Here is a 16,351-nt window from a genome sequence, read left to right on the forward strand (position 1 = left end):
ATTGTGAGGGTGGTATGATTAGATGTGTGTCAGGTGGCAGTCTTTACAGGTGTGTGTAGGGGATGGTCCTTACATGACTAAATGTAAAAGTGTCTTTCTGTGTGTGTGTGTGTGTGTGTGGGGGTGTGTGTGTGTGTGTGTGTGTGTGTGTGTGTGTGTGTGTGTGTGTGTGTGTGTGTGTGTGTGTGTGTTTGTGTGTGTGTGTTTGTGTGTGTGTGTGTGTGTGTGTTTTTCCACTGAGATAATTCAGCCCTTAAACATGTCATGTCAATAAATAAAATATGCAAAAACTCTGCTGCCATCTCATACATATTTTAAATACCCGACGTTGTTGAATGATTGTAGTGTATAATCTATTTTAGCTATGAATGTGTCTGTGTCTGACAAATCAATGCTGTGAAAAAGACATCTATTCAGTTTAATCTCCACCATCATGACCACCAACATGATTGATTTGGCGTCACCAGTATACACAGCATTGTACAGGACAGGACTAGCCTGACGTTGTTATACTCATAATTCTAGTCAGAATATGAGTCTGATACTGCTCCAATTGAGCTGTGATTATGGGGCGTGTTTCAACCGAACCAGGAAAAGAAATGCCTCTTCGCTCAATTGGATAGACCTACCACCAATCAGAGCAACTTAGTATGACTATAACATAGCTGATAAAGTACATTTTCACCGAATCCCGTAGGAATGACAGACTCAATGGCAATATCTTCACATTTTCAGCTCTTCTGTGGCAGCATGTTCAACCCAAGGGCTCTTTGGTGACGTGGTTCATTACTTTACTGTTGATCATCTGTCCAGCATCGTATAAACCCCGCCCTGACAATTTGATTGGCTGTAGTGTTTTTGGTCGGGCATATTTTCTCTTCAACAGAGCAATGCCAGACCAAACTTCCAGACCTCAAATGTTGTGGGCGGGGCTAAGTTCGATCTGGTATCCAGGCTAGGACAGGACATTTACGTAATTGGCTTGGTTGATAACATACTTTAATTAAGCAACCATGAATTCTTCTCTGAATATAAGCAGCCATGAATTCTTCTCAGAATATTTTGTAGGGTCACATGAAACCCCTGTTTTGTAATCTTGTTTGATGTACATTATTTGTGGCGTTATTTTAATTTTCTTAAATTCGAATACCACATAAGACCGTTTAAAAGTATGGTGAAAACATGCCCCTGGCACTTGTGAGTTTTGGCAGCCTTTTTCATCATTGCACATACACTGGTGATACTGATTCACCAGGTTAGGCATGTAGCCTACTAGTCCTTCGCTGAGACTAGAATGTACTAGAAAATCTACGGATGTACAGTACTGTGCAAAAGTTTTAGGCAGGTGTGAAAAAATGCTATGAACTAAGAATGCTTTGAAAAATGTAGACAATAAATGTTTTTTTTTATCCATTTACATGGTAAGACTGAGCACAGCAACAAGACACAACGTAGTTATACTGCATCAGCAGGGTCTCTCCCAGACAAAGATTTCAAAGCAGACAGGGGTTTCAAAATGTGCAGTTCAAGCTCTTTTGAAGAAGACGTTGAGGATCGTAGACGCAGTGGTCAGCCAAGGAAACTTAATGCAGCTGATGAAAAACACATCAAGCTTATTTACCTTCGAAATCGGAAGATTTCAAGCAGTGGCATCAGCTCAGAACTGGAAGAAACCAGTGGTACCCAGGTACAGACATTTACTGTCCGGGGAAGTCTGGCCAGAAGTGGTCTTCATGGAAGAGTTGCAGCCAAAAAGCTCTACCCCGACAAGGAAACAAGGCCAAGTGACTGAACTAAGCACGAAAACATAGAAACTGGGGTGCAGAAACATGGCAGAAGGTGCTCTGGACTGATGAGTCAAAATTAGAAATATTTGGCTGTAGAAGAAGGCAGTTTGTTCGCCGAAGTGCTGGAGAGAGGTACAATAATGAGAGTCTGCAGGCAACAGTGAAGCATGGTTGAGGTTCCTTTCCAGTTTGGGGCTGCATTTCTGCAAGTGGAGTTGGAGATTTGGTCAGGATGAATGGTGTCCTCAATGCTGAGAAATACAGGCAGATACTAATCCATCATGCAATACCATCAGGGAGGCGTATGATTGGCACCAAATGTATTCTGCAGCAGGAACATAACCCCAAACATACAGCCAATGTCATTAACAACTATCTTCAGCTTAAAGAAGAACAGAAAGTCCTGCAAATGATGGTATGACCCCCACAGAGCCCTGATCTCTACATCATCGAGTCTGTCTGGGTTTACATGAAGAGACAGAAGAATTTTAGGAAGCCTACATCCACAGAAGATCTGTGGTTAGTTCTCCAAGATGCTAGAACAATTTACCAGCCGAGTTCCTTCAAAAACTGTGCGCAAGTGTATCTGGAAGAATTTATGCTATTTTGAAGGCAAAGGCAGGTCACAGCAAATATTGATTTAATTTAGAATTTTCTTCTGTTCCTTCACTGCATTTTGTTAATTTATGAAGAATTGATGAAAATAAACTGTTAACACTTCCATTTTTGAAAGCATTCTTAGTTTACAGCATTTTTTCACACCTGCCTAAAACTTTTGCACAGTACTGTATGTGTAGAGTATACTGGTGTATTAATAATGTGTGTGTATGTGTTTGGAAGGTGAGTTTGTGTATGTAGATAGTGTATGGGTAATCATATGTGTACATGTGTGTATTCGTGTGTGTATGCATGCATGCATGTGTGTATTTGTAGAGCGTACTAATGTGCACTGTGCAATGTGTGCCTTGGGTGTGCACTATGGAGGACTTATTATTATGTCCAGATCCTCACTGCTCTTTTCTTCTCCTCAGTCCGATTGCTGATAAGTTGTTCTTATGGTCACCATTTGAACTGGCAGGGTTGGACTATGAGACGGTTCAGTTTTGTCATTTGCCACTGTACTGTTATGTATATGGTTGCCTAGTCTTAATTTCAATACATATGTGTCTTATAACTAGTCTCATAACCAGTTACAGCCTCATAGTCTTCTGATCTTCAGGAGTATTACAGTCCTCCAATCAGTATGACTGTGTTAGTCCTTAGTGTCCTGACACACTGATCTGTTGACTTTTGACAAATTCCCTTTCAGGGATGCTCAATGGAAGATATTCTTTAAAGTGAGTTAATTGTCCTCAGTAGGTTCTTTTTTAAAGCCTGTGCTGTTTAAGAGAACAGACAGTGGGTTATACTGTGCTAATTGCTGTGGATTTGTGTGACACCAAGACCTGGTCCAGTCTGTGGTTGTCCGCTATCAAGGAGGAGTCGGTGCTGAATGAAAGCCCCAGAGTAACTGTGAGAAGCACAGTCGAGCTCTGGACTCGAACCCACATCCTGGTACACAGGCGGCGTGCTAGCAAGGAGGCTAAAGTCCATGGGTGATAGTGTCTGTTGTCTAAAGTGGTAAGGGAGTGAGGTTTACTCACTGCGATCCTCTCTTCACTCTGGCCACCATGCATAGAACAGTATTGAGCTACCTGAACATCTGACAAGTCCACTAGCGAACCACAGCAGTAATGTTGTTCAGTGGTTTGTCTTCTTTATCTGATCTCTGTGTGTGTGTGTGTGTGTGTGTGTGTGTGTGTGTGTGTGTGTGTGTGTGTGTGTGTGTGTGTGTGTGTGTGTGTGTGTGTGTGTGTGTGTGTGTGTGTGTGTGCGCGTGTGTGTGTTTGTGTGTGTGTGTGTGTGTATGTGTGTGTGTGTGTGTACGAGGTCACTGTCCTCTCCTATCTGTTTGACTCGTTCACCAGCGTAGCCAGGCACCAAATTGATAACAGTTAACCATTGACATTGAGGAGAAGTCTGTAAATGGTAAGCTTGTGTGAGTGAGTGAGTGAGAGAGAGAAAGAGAATGGATAAGTGTACCTGTTTGAAGCTAGGTGATGTCAATCTGAATCTCTGGTTTTGCAGTGGCCTTTCGAGTCTAAATGATCATAACACAACCAAATACGTACGACCTACCAAATGGCTACACAGACAATCCAGGAGCCTATCATTCATTTGTGCATCAAAAAGTGAGACAGAGAAGCTAAAATTTGTTCTTCTTTTTTACGTCATAGAACACAGTTAAGATTACCAATCAACGCCTCGATCTCCCTTTACTCTTCTAAAAATGCATTAAGTCTCTCAGCAAAGTATTAAGAATCGCCATCATCATATAGGTTGCCTAGTTATAATAGGCCTTATACAGTTGTAATCAAAATGATTCAACCCCCCTTGCACATTAGGTTTATTGGCAAAATATACAATTTCTCAGCTGTTTGCAATAAACAAATTACACAAGAACTGTTCAATGAAAATAATATTACAATGGTTTTTATCCAAATTCAACACAAAATGCTACCTTTAATGACTACTGCAGTCTCAAAATTATTCAACCCCATCATGACAAGCATCTTCAGTACTTAGTAGAGCACCCTTTTGCTTTTATGACCTGCTGCAAACGTGATGCATAGCCAGACACCAGCTTCTGACAGCGTTCCTGAGGGCAATGGCCTCCAGTTCATTCATATTCTTGGGTGTGTTTTGCAACTGTCTACTTCAAATCAGAGATTTTTGATGGGGTTCAAGTTAGGCGACTGTGACGGACACTCTAGAATCTTCCAATTCTTCTTCTGAAACCAAGCCTGGGTGGACTTTGAGGTATGCTTGGGATCATTGTCCCGTTGGAAGGTCCAGCTTCAGCTTAATCACAGACGGCATTCCTTTTTTCATAAGATTTCCTGACACTTGACTGAATCCATCATGCCCTTTACACGCTGCAGGTTTCCAGTGCCAGAGGCAGCAAAGCAGCCCCAGATCATCACAGAGCCACCGCCATGCTTCACTGTAGGCCAGAATAGTTTCATAGAACAGAATTCCATTCTGACCACTTGCCTCCTCAGGAATCTGGTGGCAGCCATTGATAGCTTTCTGCCATGTCCAGGTAGTAAAGTCACTGTTCCTTCAACTTTGAACATGCAAACTATGCTTCCAACTGTATCTGTAGGGACATTCAGTGCTTTTGCTATCTTTCTGTATCCTTTTCCTTGTTTGTGCAAGGCAATGATCTCTTCTCTGAACTTTTTGGACAATTCTTTTGACTTAGCCATATTTCTAACATGCAATCAAACGTCACTCTCAACAAACCTCTAGCCAGTCCAGGTATTTACAGTCCTGCTCACCATTATTGGCACCCCTAGTGAATATGAGCAAACAGGCTATGAAAAAATCCTGTCCTTGCTGTTTATCCTGTTGGTCTTCCACTCAAAATATTCATAAAAATCTTACCTTTTCATTGAGGTAAAATAATTGAAAAAAAAAAAAAAAAATGTTGACATTAAAAAAATATTATTCTCTAAAACATGTGTGCCACAGTTATTGGCACCCCTTAATTAAATGTTTTGTGCAGCCTCCCTTTGCCAAGATAACAGCTCTGAGTCTTCTCCTATAATGTGTGATGAGGTTGGTGAACACATGGCACGGAATCTGAGATCATTCCTACATACAGTATCTCTTCAGATCCTTCAGATTCTGAGGTCAACACTTGTAGACTCGGCTTCAGCTCATCCCACAGATTGTCTATGGGGTTTAGGTCAGGGGACTGTGATGGCCATGGCAAAAACTTTATTCTTCGGTCGGTGAACCATTTTTGTGTTGATTTTTGAGGTATGCTTTGGATCATTGTCTTGCTGGAAGGTTCAACCACGGCCCATTTTAAGCTTACTGGAGGGGGCTGTTAGGTTTTCATTTAATATCTGCTGGTATTTGATGGAGTCCATGATACCATGTATCCTAACAAAATGTCCAGGGCCTTTGGAAGAAAAACAGCCCCATAACATCAAAGATCCGCCACCATACTTCACAGTGGGTATGAGGTGCTTTTCTGTATGGCTATCTTTCTGTCCACGCCAAACCCACCTTTGTTGTTTGTTGCCAAAAAGCTTTATTTTGGCCCCATCTGACCATATAACTCGGCACCATTGAAAGTCTGACTTACATTTGGCAAACTGTAGTCACTTAGTTTGTTGTTGATTGACAACAGAGGCTATTTTCTGGCAACCCTCCAAAACAACCTGTGGTGATGTTGGTGGCGTCTGATGGTAGTTTTGGAGACTTTCTGACCGCAAGACTCAACTAATGTCTGCCATTCTCCAGCTGTGATCCTTGGAGATTATTTTGCCAGTCGAACCATCCTCCTCACAGTGCGTGGGGTCAATGTACACACGTCGTCTTCCAGGCTGATTCTTAACACCTCCTGTCGCTTTAAACTTCTTTATTATTTCCATGATAGTGGAAATGGGTATTTTCAACTGTTTAGAATTTTTTTTTTGTCCATTTCTTGATTTGTGCAGCTCAACAACTTTTTATTGCACATCGTCACTGTGTTCTTGGGACTTTCCCATAGTGATGAATGACTAATGGAATTTGGCCTGTGTCACCTCATGTTTGTACGCCAGTGGAAAAGGAAATCATGGTTGACCTCTTAAGAGTTCCTAATCAAACAGGTGAACTTAAAAATGTAAAACATGACTGGAAATATACTTCAGTTAGATTTCAATTATAAGATTTTTCTAGGGGTGCCAATAATTGTGGCACACATGTTTTGGGGAAAAATATTTATTTATTGTCTTTATTTATTTATTTCTATAAAATGTTTTACCTCAATGAAGATTTTTATGAATATTTTGAGGGGAAGACCAAGAGGATTAACAGCAGACATATTTTTTCATAGCTTGTTTGCTCATATTCACTTGGGGTGCCAATAATGGTGAGCAGGACTGTATGTGTTCTATTTCAAGCACACCTGAACAAATCATGCCCTTGATTAGTTGCACCAGGTGTGCTTGAGAGAGGGGGTTGAATAATTGTGAAACTGCAGTAGTGATTAAAAGTAGCATTTCGTTTTGAATTTGGATGAAAACCATGGTAATACTAGTTTTATTGAACTATTTCAACTGTTCTTGTCTACTTTGTTTATGAAAAAAACAATAAAAAAAAAAAACAATTTGCCAATAAGCCTAATACCCAATGGGGATGGAATAATTTGTATTGCAACTGTAGCCTTATTAGCCTATTATATTGGGTTATTGGCCAATATATTCTGTGTAAAACTTAAATTGCTTAAATGCAAATGAAGAATGCAACCGAATTATTACAGCAATTATTACATTATTTCCTTCCCTGTCATTCTTTTTTCATCACTGGTCACCTGGTGTGCATTGAACTTGGAAGACTTTTTAATCATTTCACAATGACAATTTAACAGTTTAAATATTTTTGTTACACACACTGATGACCACTTGTCACTTGTCATGTCAGAATTCATGTGAATATGATTGGCTCAAAAAATAAAAATTCAAAGGCACACCAACAATCTAGTATCCTGTGAGTGCAAATGACAAATCTTCTCGATCCCTCCCTTTCATGTATGGCATTACATCAAACGCATAACACACAGCTCGTTGCCCTATGAAATGAGGTCCCGCAGCCTGTGGTCATGTTGTTTGGAATCTCCTTAGTCTGTTGTCAAAATACAGGAGTATAATTGCAACATTAACACAACCCCCAAGCAATAGACGACAAGGGCATGGGAATGTTTATACAACAGTGACACAAAACAACTCCTATTTGACAATTGCAATATCCGCTATTGCAAATGACTGCAATTCTTCCAAAAAGTGACTACATGTATGTCCTGCTCTAAATCTGACCGCGTTCTGACTTCTTATAATTAAAAGATGACAATGACTGTGACTACTATAATGGAGTTAACAAATTTCAGAGGGCATGAACTCAGTTTTGTACCATACACAGCCAAAACTGGACCAAGACAACTCCTTGACTAATCAGGGGGAACGGGTCTGTGTGAGTGTGTGTGTGTATGTTTGGCGTGTGATTACAACTTCCCTCTCTCTCACACATGCGCACACACACACACACACACACACACACACACACACACAAACACACACACACACACACACACACACACACACACACACACACACACACACACACACACACACACACACACACAAATTGTGTTAGACCCTATGTCTCTGTTCCTCTGGTACCAGCCCTGACAAGGCTCCTCTCTCCCAGACTCTTGTTCCCATTCCTTTCTCTATCAGTCCACCCCTTCTTGTGTGTGTGTGTGTAAGAGGGGGAGAGATAGAGAGACAGAGAGAGAGAGAGAGAGGGGAAGAGAGAGGAGAGAGAGAGAGAGAGATTTCAAAGGAGTGAGTGAGTGAGTCATCAGTGACTGGTGAGCCCAGATGAACTCAGTGAAGTTCACTCTAGATAATAGATGGGTCATAGAGATATTAGTAATCTGCTGTGCCTATGATGATTTTACTACTTATATCAGGCATGTGTTAGATGACTTAGAATGAGTCAACATTCTTTGGAAGAATTGTAAATCCTAAATTTGTAAAAGTCAGACAGAAGTTCATCAATTCATCACTTACTGCTATTTATCAGGAGGCTGAAAGGAAAATATGACTTTAAATGTACATTATGCCACAGTTGCTGTGCTATAATGCAGCAACATTTTCTGCTTATTCTGTCAAGCATGTGTATCATCATCTCTCTCTAAAATCAGACTGACAGGGTTATTGTACAGAGTGGCACAAGCACTTCTGTGTTTATTACCATTCTACACCCTAACACAATTTAAGAAACAGATCTCATTAGGTTTTTGGGGTAAACCGTTAAGGAATTGTACCCAAACGTGCACATTGACACATTGTTTTGCTCTAAGGGTGTGCCTCTCCAATCAAAACCGATGAGTTGGCCAGTTTACAGTAGCTAACTAAGTTGTCCCATCATGCCACAAATAGCCCACACTTCATTTGTTAACCTATTTAAAGCACCAGTAAGGAGTTTTGGTCTAAAACAAGAGAGCTCACTACCTTAAAGGCAGGCAAACACCTTGCAAACTCCACCAACAGCACAGTAGACACTGATGAAAGCTTGTTAACATGTTAACTTGTGTCTTTTGGCAATATAGTTGGCAATGTAGTGCTGTAAGAGCCTTTTTTTGTTTCCCGGGGTATTCCGACCTGGAACACAGAACTACAGTGTGCATATCCTGGATGGCTAGTGGGAACGATACATGTGTTTACTGGTCCTTCACATGACCATATAACATCAACATGAATTTGAAGATGACACCAAAACTACTTGCCTATAAAAAAACATACCTCAAAAAGTGGCAAATCGTGGCATAGTTTTGCTTTAAGTGCCATTCACACATATCCAGACGTAACAAGTGATGATGTCATTGTACGCTCCACATGCTTATGGACAACATTTAGTAACCAGATATAACATGTTTCAAGAATTTTGACACCGACAGGATTTTCAAGTAGCACTCAGCATACTTAATGTGTCATCTCATGTTACGTGTCAAGTAGTAGCCTACGTAAGTGTGCTTCCTCATCTGTTTAAACGGTCATTGGGGTGAGCTCTTGTATTACACAACACCCATAGACTGTAGAAATGAATATCACAAATGTTAAATCCATGGAGTTTTTCTTTACAAATACAAGCAAAGCCATTACCGCTGTTTAGCAACTTTTTAAAAAAGGAAACCCACGAAATTTCAAAAGAGGAAGGTGACATTAACCTTCCTGTTTTGAAATGAATTGGGTTTAATTTTTGCATTGCATTTCTTTCATAAAGCCCCTTGGACAGCCTCTATTCGGCACTGCCCCAGTCCAGGGCCGAACTAAAGCATTTGGGCCATGGCCCTGGTCCAGCCTCAGAGATGGAAACTAAAAAAAGTCAAAGGCTTTTTCTGCATCCAGTATTTTACCACACAGTGGAAATGCACAGCAGATGCACTCATTACTATATGGAACACCAAGTGGTCAAGATCGTGGCAATGAGGTCTGAAGTTGAATTACTTTTTCACCATGAGATCCTTGTAGTGCCATGAACTTCTGCTGTTTAGCATTTTAAGTGTATATACAGTGGTGGCCAAAATTATTAGAACACCTGACAGATCTGTGAATAATTACCTTTTTTTTGCCTCCAAAACATGATTTAATTTCATAATGTTCATGAAACATGCAGATGGCTGTTCTGAGCACAACAAATATCAGATGAAGTGAGTCCTATTGTTTTTATCCACTTTTAACTTTAATATGTGGTACGCCCACCTTTTGCAGCAATTACAGCAGCACATCTCTCTGGCATATAGTCAATATATTTCTTGAGAATATCAACACTAATGTTATCCCATGCCTTCTGCAACTCAAGCCAAAGGCTTTCCTTGGAATTTACAATAGATCTGTCAAGTTTATTTTCCAACTTGCCCTGAATTTGCCTGATGGGTATGAAGTCCGGACTTTGAGAGGGGCGGTCCATCATTTTCAATGTTCCAGCAGATTCCTTGTCGCCAGTAGATCCGGCAATAGTTAAAATAATGTTTAGGGTCATTGTCCTGTAAATCCAGGCCCAATAAGACGTCTCCAAGAAGGAACTCCGTGCCTCACCAGAATGTAATGGTATACTTTTGTATTCCTGATGTCGTCAATTTAGCCAAAGTCACCTGTTCCTAAGGCTTAAAATGCACCCCACACTATAATACTACCCCCTCCTCGTTTAACTGTTGGCAAGAGACACTAATTTTGATATCTCTCCCCCTAACTTCGTGGAACACACATGCTTTGCTTGTTGCCAAACTATTCAAACCTGGACTCATCAGTACACAGCACTTAAAACCAATCTTTCTTTGTCCATTTCTTGTGTTCTTTTGCAAATTTCAGGCGTTACACTCAACTGTTCGCTCTCAGTAATGTTTCTTTGCTGCTATTCTGCCAAAAAGTCCTTCTTCTCCCAGTTTCCGACGGACAGTTCTTGAAGACACTGTTGCACCATTAGTCATTGTGATGTTGATCTCGTCACACAGTTCTTGTTAAGTCTGTCTTCGGTCCTGAAGACTGAGAATTTTGAGATGCTTCACTTGTGTATCTGAGAGTTTCTTTTTGAAACCTCTCCCCTTTCGGTTCTGGTGCAATGGTGGTCTAAAGTGTACTTTACAGTGCTTGGACTGCATCTCAAGTTCTTGGCTATGCGGCAGTAACTCCAGCCAGCATAAAAAAAAAGCCTTTATTCGAACCCGTTGCTCACTCGTTCGCTCCCTCTTCACCTTAGCCATGTTCAAAGAGCAACATGTGCTTCAAGACTGCTTTTAGAGGCTTTGGATCTATACCATTTGGTGGTGTGGCCTCAGTGACAAAACCCTGATGTTACCAATCACTTAATGAGCAGGATAGGCCTTGTACATTCAAAAGAATCGCCGAGCTGTGTCCTGAGACTCTTGCATCACCATCAATTTAACCGCAATAACACCTGACAATGATTACACAAGTAATTTCACTTCTTCTGTGCAGGAACATGATTGTGTGAAATTGACAGTGAAAAAGGCCTAGCTTGTTTTTGTACTGACAATGACCTAAATCTCATTATGATGGCTCTATTCTATGGTTTATAGAGCATAATGATGACTTTGTAGATATTGAATTAGTTTTTAGGGTATTTTAATGGCCAATTCAACAAAAACAACTGAAAACTCTTAAATATGTCTAGTGTTCTAATAATTTTGGCCACCACTGTATATATATATATATATATACTACCATCATCTTTCCAAATTTCTAATTTCTAAAACATATCCTATATACAGCCGCGGAAAAAATTAAGAGACCACTTCAAAATGATCAGTTTCTCTGGTTTTACTATTTATTGGTATGTGTTAAAGTAAAATGTACATTTTAGTTTTATTCTATAACCTACTGGCAACATTCCTACCAAATTTCAAATAAAAATATTGTCATTTAGATAATTTATTTGCAGAAAAATGACAATTGGTCAAAATAGCAAAAAAGATGCAGTGTCTTCAGATCTCGAATAATGCAAAGAAAACAAGCTCATATTCATTTTTAAACTACACAATACTAATGCTTTAACTTAGGAAGAGTTCAGAAATCAATATTTGGTGGAATAACCTTGATTTAAAATCACAACTTTCATGTGTCTTGGCATGCTCTCCACCAGTCTTTCACATTGCCGTTGGGTGACTTTATGCTACTCCTGGCGCAAGAATTCAAGCAGCTCGGCTTCTTTTCATGGCTTGTGACCATCCATCTTCCTCTTGATCACATTTCAGAGTTTTTTTTATGGGATTCAGGTCTCGAAATTGGGCTGGCCATGACAGGGTCCTGATCTGGTGATACTCCATCCACACCTTTACTGGCCTGGCTGTGTGGCATGGAGCATTGCCCTGCTGGAAAAAACACTTCTCAGAGTTGGGGAACATTGTCAGAGCAAAAGGAAGCAAGTTTTTCTTCCGGGACAACGTTGTACTTTGCCTGGCTGAGGTTTGTAAAAGACCATAAGGATTGAACCAAAGCCGACTGGAGGGTCTCCTAGTTCGTCTTCTCTGATGAGTCCAATTTCACAGTAGGTGCAAGACTCTGTGGCTTGTAGGCCTCTCCAGGTCTCCCTCTAACCATCAGACGACCATGTGTTGGGCAAAGCTGAAAATTGGACTCATCAGAGAAGACGAACTAGGAGACCTTCCAGTCCGCTTTGGTTCAATCCTTATGGTCTTTTACAAACCTCAGCCAGGCAAAGTACAACGTTGTCCCGGAAGAAAAACTTGCTTCCTTTTGCTCTGACAATGTTCCCCAACTCTGAGAAGTGTTTTTTCCAGCAGGGCAATGCTCCATGCCACACAGCCAGGCCAGTAAAGGTGTGGATGGAGTATCACCAGATCAGGACCCTGTCATGGCCAGCCCAATTTCGAGACCTGAATCCCATAAAAAAAACTCTGAAATGTGATCAAGAGGAAGATGGATGGTCACAAGCCATGAAAAGAAGCCGAGCTGCTTGAATTCTTGCGCCAGGAGTAGCATAAAGTCACCCAACGGCAATGTGAAAGACTGGTGGAGAGCATGCCAAGACACATGAAAGTTGTGATTTTAAATCAAGGTTATTCCACCAAATATTGATTTCTGAACTCTTCCTAAGTTAAAGCATTAGTATTGTGTAGTTTAAAAATGAATATGAGCTTGTTTTCTTTGCATTCTTCGAGATCTGAAGACACTGCATCTTTTTTGCTATTTTGACCAATTGTCATTTTTCTGCAAATAAATGATCTAAATGACAATATTTTTATTTGAAATTTGGTAGGAATGTTGCCAGTAGGTTATAGAATAGAACTAAAATGTACATTTTACTTTAACACATACCAATAAATAGTAAAACAAGAGAAACTGATAATTTTGAAGTGGTCTCTTCATTTTTTCCGCGGCTGTATATATATAGGATATGTTTTAGAAATTAGAAAGTATCAGTGGCGGTCCGTGCATTTCACGACTAGGCCTTCAGCGATGTCCTACACGATGTTAAACTGAGTGAATCCACCTCCTAATACCATCATTATGACGCCATGGCTCTCGAACCATTATATTTGGCAGTATAAGTGAGCATTGCATCACCTTAACATAGTCGAGTACAACAGACTTTATTAATATTTCCGGAGCATTTAAAATCAATACACCCGTATTAACAATACATTAAGAGTAGTAAACTGTCAGTTATATGATCGCTTGGATATTACTGTCACAACTTAAAAATAAAAGGCGATTTTCAGGGATTAGTCTACAAAGTTTTATTAAGTCCACCGAAAGTAGTCTATGTGAGCTTTAACAAGTTTGTCCACTAAACATCGCATTGTCCCACCTGCAAAGCAGTTTCATTAAACTTCCCATCCTCACGATATCCAGTTTTTCTTGAAAGTTCCGTCTTGAAAATGGCGTTGTAATTGTATCAAAAACTGGAATTATCAAGTTGGTGTAAACTAGTTTATTTGAGTTGGTTAATGTAATTATATTTAGTCTTACCAATTGAAACAACTAGCATAATAAGCATTGAAACCGATGTACGTCGTTTTCGCATTAGCCAGCTAAACTGAGCACTGAAGCACTGCACCGGTCTGCCTCAGTATCCAATCAAAGGACGTTTACGTGTCACGTTCAACGCGAGGAAAGAAATCTTCCGGGCCTTCTAGAAGGCCCAGTGTCGCCAACTCGAAATCTGATTGGTTGTCACAACTGTCTGTTTCAGTTCATTCAACTTAAATGAACTGAAACAGCCAGTTGTGATAACCAATCAGATGTACACGGGCCTTCAATGTGAATTCTGAAGGCCTCAGGAAAGATTTCTGTTCTCGGGGAAGGTTTCTCGGAGCGTGGCAACACATGATAGCTGAAATATGATTGGATGAAAGCTCTAGCGTAAATTAACAACGCTGGAAGCTATGAAATGAAGATAATGGACTATGGGGAATAATTTAATACATATTTATGAAAAGAAAATATTATTTATTTTATTACATTTATTTTCTGATGATGGACCACCACTGGAAAGTATATATATAGGATGTGTTTTAGAAATTAGAAATTTTGAAAGATGATTGTAGTCTGAGAGTGGACGCGTGGTGTTTTGAAGCTGGACTACTTTTTTGTATGTGTGTGTGTTTGTGTGCATGCGTATGTGTTTATGTATGTGTGTGTGTGCGCGTGCATGTCATTTTGGGTATATGGAGCTGATATAGCCTAGAAGGCGGATAGTGTATACATGCTAAAGCTGAGCTTTTGTGTGAGCTTTAGGTTAAAGTCATATGGATTGGAGTGTGTGTGAGGGCTCCAGTATGGCCCTATGTCGACATGTTATTGCAAACTGCTGAATCACTGGCACTCTGAGACAACATCTTTCTGCTTACAGCCACCTGTGGTCTGTGTTCATTATTATACTCCACACAGGTACAAGATGAAGGAACCCAATGAGTAAATTAAAAAGGAACATTTCATATGGCAAGTGCTTGTATGAAATCAGCTGGCCAACACCAATGTGCTCCATTTCAAACACTATCTCTTCCGCTTTCCATAGCAACTGACTCTGGAACAGCTGTGGTCCTGATTAAATTCTATCCAGATCTATACCCCAGTTCTAAAGGTGATAGAATTAAGAGCAATGTTTTGTCAACACAGGTATACGTAACGTGTACTTTATGTCACAATTGGGCATATACAAGATCACTTGGGGGGCCTCAATCTTGTAGTTTTTAGTGCGAGCCGTAAGTTACTGATGAATATATCAGTTCATTAGTTTGCCTGTGGAAACTTGATTAAGAATGCTTGTTGTAGCCATTTTGGACATTTTTGTCTTAATTTAAAGTACGCATTTCCCCTGGGTTACTTTGGTTGTGTTATGTGATTATACTGTTTCTATGTTTGCCTATTGTTTCTTTATCTGCATATTAGACTACCATTTCATTGAAGTTTAGGATAATTGTTAGATGTCACCTGGACCGCTCATTAGATGCCACCTAGCGTCACCTGATTGGCTAATTAGGAGATGACTTGGTAGCAAATGTTGGGTTTAGTTGCGGGTAAAACATACGTTTTTTTTACCACTTTTCGATACTAGTTTAGCCTTTTTAGTTTATTGTCTTTAACGTTGCTTTATTGTATAAATTATAAAACTCGTTTATGTTCACCTTTTTGGAATCAAAATAAATGGATTATTCTTTTAACTTTGGAGTACCGAGAGTGCGTAATCCACTACCTGCTGACTAGACACACGGCCTTGACTGGATCTTGGAATTGGAAAATTAGAAACGACAGAAAGGCCGGCACAATGCTAATTGTTTGTCTGCCTAAGTGTGTGTGATGCTATTTTGTTTTTGTAATAGACTTAAGGCATAGTTATTGTGTTTATGTTTCAGGATTAGTGTGTGTGTGTGTGTGTGTGTGTGTGTGTGTGTGTGTGTGCGCTTTTCATAGCTTACGGTAAAAGAATGTGCTAAATAATAGAGAGGTCAATGATTTCATGTCTCAATAAATGCTTTGTGCAAATGTGGAAGGCTCAAAATGTGTGTAGTGATAGACCACAAACACCTACACACACTCACACATACACTGACACTTTTTTTTAACAAGTGCATCATCCAATGAGCTAAACCACGCCCTACTTTCCAGTGAAGAGAGGGAGAGGTATCCGGAGAGTCATTGAATGTGCATGCATACACACAGGTTGCACATACAAACGGACATGCACACAGTACAAGGTTACTACATGTGGATGCACCCACAAAATAGAGCTCAGTCTTGCCACTTACAGGATATAGTGGTCCATGGCTGCAGATGTTTAGCATGCTTTGCATTTAGATCGTTTTCACAGAAAACAATACTTGCGCAGTGTTTTAGGTCGAACCGTATGCAATTTGCAGCTGACAATGTCATTTTCAATTCACCTCTACTGAGACCATTTGTTTCTGCCTGCTGACTGTGGCC

The 16,351-nt window shown here is 40.1% G+C and overlaps 1 protein-coding gene across 1 annotated transcript in view; it reads left to right on the forward strand.

The window, feature by feature from the left end:
- Nucleotides 1-16,351, forward strand: part of fa2h (fatty acid 2-hydroxylase) — a gene marked incomplete at its 3' end in the record, with an annotated part of 33,832 nt that overhangs the window by 7,638 nt on the left and 9,843 nt on the right. The window lies entirely within an intron of this gene.

The sequence above is a fragment of the Sprattus sprattus genome (assembly GCF_963457725.1).
Source record: "Sprattus sprattus genome assembly, chromosome: 7".
In the NCBI taxonomy this organism is placed as follows: Eukaryota; Metazoa; Chordata; class Actinopteri; order Clupeiformes; family Clupeidae; genus Sprattus; species Sprattus sprattus.